General features: G+C 40.2%; 1 pseudogene; it reads right to left on the reverse strand.

The window, feature by feature from the left end:
• Positions 1-3,118: 3,118 nt before the first annotated feature.
• Positions 3,119-4,244, reverse strand: LOC126066720 (glutamine synthetase-like; annotated as a pseudogene).
• Positions 4,245-4,578: the final 334 nt, after the last annotated feature.

Consider the following 4,578-nt stretch of genomic DNA (forward strand, 5'->3'; position numbering starts at 1 on the left):
CCACTGTTCTGGGCATTAGTAAGGTGGCAGCCACTAGTCTTGTCTCCTGAGCTTATTTCTCCTGAAAGGGAACCACTGTTCTACAAAGCAGCTGGGCTGAAAGAAGTCAAGTCCTCAGTATTCCTGACCTGCCATACCTGTGTAGTGTCTCCACCCTAAGACTGGGGAAAGGGAGGGGGTGAAATGAGGAAGGGAAGCCTTGACCTCTCAGTTGCACTAACCAGGAGTTTACCCTCTTCATCTTTGGGTTGAAGGGGATGAGAAATGCTGGTGATGTGCTCTTCTGGTGAAATTTGGCAACATTTGATTAGGAACTGAGTGGAGAAGGGGCTCTGTCTTCTTGTCCATACCTGCCCAGAGTGGAGCTTCCATCAAGCTGACATGAGTGGTGCTGGGTGGGGGGTTGGTTATGCCTCAAATGCTATAGATTCTCTTTCTTCTCACCAAGTTTTAGTAGTTTTCTTTTTCTTTTTTTTTTGAATAAAAATCCTTGATTTGCTGGACACGTGTAGAACAATTTCCAGAGACTTTAAATGGCTCAGATATAGTTATAGATTTTACCTGTTTTGCATATTTATTAGGGTAGCTGGTCCATGCAGCTCTTCATGCTATCTCAGAAGTGAAACTCCTTAAAGTACCTTTCTTATAGGTATTATATAGTTGGATCTTGCCTTTTTATCTAATCTGACGACATCTGATTTTTAAGTGGGGTTTTTGTTTTATTTACATCTAAAGTGATCAGTGATATAGTTGGATTTAAATCTACCATTTTGTCATTTGGTTTCTATTTGTCCTCTGTTCTTTGTTCTTTCTTCCATCTTTTTCTGCCTTAATTAAATTAAAAAAAAAGATTTTATCTCCTTTTAGCTCATTTTAGTAAACCAAAATTTTAGTGATTATTTATACTAAATAATACAACAAAAATTTGTATCACAGTTGTTTATTAATGATTGTTTTAGTATTTATAATTATGTATTCAACTTATCACAGCCTGCGTTCAAGTAATGTTATGCTACTTCAGGTATAGAAAAAGAATGTTAAAACAGTATACTTCCATTTTCCTCTCCTCGACTTTGTGCTCTTGTTGTCATACATTTTAATTTTACATATGTTAAACCCAGTGACCCAGTGTTATAACCCTACAGATACACTGTTTTTTTTTTTTTTATCTGAACAGTCAATTATCTTTGAAAAAGACTTAAAAAATAAAAAAGAAAAATATTTATATTTATCCATTTAATTATTAATTCTGGTGGTCTTTTTTTTTTTTTTTTTGCTTAAATCCATGTTTCCATCTAGTATTATTTTCCTTCTGCTTGAAGGACTTTCTTTCATGTTTGCAGCAGTGCAGATTGGTGGTGATGAATTTTTTCTCATGCTCTATATCGAAAAAAGTTATTATTTCACGTTCAGTTTTGGAGGTTATTTTACCGTTTAAGAAATTCTAAGCCGAAAGTTTTTTTTCCTTCAGTACTTAAACACGTTGTTGTTCCACTATCTTTTTACTTGCATTGTTTTTTTATGAGAAATATGCTGTCATCTTTATCTTTGTTCCACTATATGTAATGTGACTTTTTGCTCTGGCAACTTGTAAGATTTTCTCTCTACCACTCATTTTAAGCAATTTGATTACAATGTGTCTTGGTGTAATTCTATTTATCTTCAATGTGTTTGAAATTCGTTGAGCATATTAATCTCATGATTTATAATTTTCATCACATTTGGAAAAATTTTAGCCATTATTACTTCATATAACTTTTCAGTCCCACATTCTCATCCCACCCCTCATCTTTTCAGGGACTCCAATTACATGTATATTTAGCTGCTTGAATTTGTAGCCTGGAAATTTCTCTAGGCAATAAGCTTGGACTATAGTAGGACTCATCTCCCCCTCCCCCTATCTTTTCGAGATAACTGCCCTTTGTTACTTGAATTCCAAGGTTTTAAGTGGCACTGTTCATGTATATATATATATATTTTTTTTTTGCTTAAAAAATTGCTTTTAATATATCAAAAAAACCTCCTTTAGTGACATGCTACTTCCACTGGAAAATAACTCCAATGCCCCCTTGTCAGTAACATGTTTAAGTTGACCAACCAACTCTATTTCTAAACCCTTGTGTGTGTGTGTACATGTGTGTCTTATAAACCAGAGCCACGGGGCTCAGGTAACTGCTGCTAGTAACCTGCTTCTACCTGCTAACTAACCAGTTTCTACTCCTTTCAGAGGGTGGGCACGGAGAAAGCCTCAAGTGGTAGTGAGGGATTTAACAGCCCCAAATAGTCAACTTTCCAAGCATTGTCTCTCCCATCCATTCTCAAAAGGAGACCCTTCTAACCAGACTACTCATGTCAAATCTGCTTCCTGGTAACTCCTTTCCTCTTTTAGCAGAATACAGGAATATGCATACCCATATATATAATTTTTTTTTGTTTTTACATTTAAATAGAAAGATACTACTCTGCTTTGTGTTATAAATGGAGGACCAAGCAATAAGAAAAAAAAAAAAATTTTAAGGTAGGGATATATCCAGTTTACTCTGAGTTTAGTTTTCAGGTCAGGGCATTTAGCCCAAAGCAAGGACCAGGGGCATTTTCCTTCCTGGTCCCTCCCCTCCTTCTCTCTGAATTCCCACTTTTAATGTAAAGTTGGTTATGTTCTTTTTAAGAAATTTAATTTCCCACCAAAAGAAGGAAATCCTAAGCTAACTACAGAATAAGTCAGGCCCTCACCCTTCAGCTACCTCAGAGAAAAAGTCCTCCCCTCCTCCTTTCACACACACACATGCTCTCTGTCTGGATAGCTATGCCTACTGGACAAACACATCTGATTAAATGGAAGCAGTGATTATGCTTCCCTACCCCACTCCCCATTAACACACTATTCCTCAGTCTTCAAGAACGCTTCAGTGATAGGGAAAAAAGAGGGGTGGGTTTGAAAAAGATTAAGAACTTGACCCTTCTAACTTGGACCCCAAAAAGCAAGAGTTATTAAGTGGATATGAGGAATACAAAAGACCTTGATGTTCTGCCCTTTGAGTTACAGCTAGTAGGAACAAATGGGAGAGGGGAGAAGTGGGAGTGGGATGAAGAACTGGGGGCTGGAGGCCTAGTCCACTTATTTTTTATACTGGAAGTGCTCATTGCCAGTCTTGATGAGAAGACACATGTGGATGAAGGTTTCTGTCACCGTGTAGGGTTTACAGTTGGGAGAGGGGCGATGGTCTTCAAAGTAACCCTTCTTCTCCTGGCTGACAGTCCAGGGAATGTGGATGCTGGTGCCATGTTTGGCCATGCAGGCAGAAAAGTTGTTGATGTTGGAGGTTTCATGGAATCCAGTTAGGTGCCGGGCGTTGTCCAGGCTCCATTTGGGATTGTAAGCGTGGATGTGATACTGGTGCCACTTGCTTAGTTTCTCGGCAGACTCCTCAATGTACTTCAAACCATTCTCTTCTTGCATGGCCTTGGTGCTAAAGTTGGTGTGGCAGACTGCACTATTCCAATTCCCAGGGATGGGCTTAGAATCAAAGGTTGCTATCACTCCAAAGCCTTCACATATATGGTGCAGGATGAAACGGGCCACCAAGCAATGACCCTCCATGTCAATTCTTTGACAGGGTCCTATTTAGAATGCCTACTGGGCAGCCATGACCTCAGCAATTGTCCCCCCAATCTTGATGCCCATGTACAAGCAGGCCCTGTAGTAGTAAGCCTCAACAATATCCTTGCATTCGGCTTTGTCTGTTCCCACACCACAGTAATATGGAAGTTGGGGCCCAGGGAAATGGTTAGAAGGCCAATCAAAGGGGTGCCCATCTGTTCCCATGTGGGTATATTCCTGCTCCATTCCAAACCAGGGGTGATGGTTGCTCACTATGTCCGTTATCCATCTGCAGGTGTGTCTTGAATTGGTCTCTGCAGGCTTTTGGTTGTAGTTAAAGACTTCATAGAACACTAGCTTTTTTGGGGTCTTTGCAGAAAGGGTCCCAAAACATGGTAGCAGGGATGAGATACATGCCACTGTTGGAGCCTTCAGACTGGAAAGTACTGCAGCCATCAAAATTTCACTTGGGGAGCTCTTCTACACACTTATGCTCATTGTCCAGGGTATGGGTCTTGCAGCTTAGTCCTTCTCCAGTGCCGTGGATCCAGATATACATGGCTTGGACTTTCTTACCCTGAGGCAGAGCCATGTAAACCTGCTTGATGCCTTTGTTCAACTGGGAACTTGCTGAAGTGGCCATGGTGGAAAGCGTTCTGGATGGTGAGCAGGCAGGAGGGAGGGCAGGCCACAAGAGCAAGGTGAGGAGAGGAGAGGAGGCTAGGTGTTAGGCACTCGACTCTACTCCCATTCTCGGCTCTCTGTTCATATACCGAAACCAAAACCCACTGCCGTCAAGTCGATTTTGACTCGTAGTGACCCTATATATGTTTTGTTAACAATTTAATTCTTTCACATGGGAGAGTAAGTCCAGTCCGTGTTATACCACCTTAACAGAAACAGAAGTCTTCAGAATATCTCTTCTTAATTTCTACTGAGAAAAAGTTATTGGACTTTTCAAGAGCCCAAAAGTGGAT

Source organism: Elephas maximus, chromosome 2 (assembly GCF_024166365.1).
Source record: "Elephas maximus indicus isolate mEleMax1 chromosome 2, mEleMax1 primary haplotype, whole genome shotgun sequence".
Classification (NCBI taxonomy): domain Eukaryota; kingdom Metazoa; phylum Chordata; class Mammalia; order Proboscidea; family Elephantidae; genus Elephas; species Elephas maximus.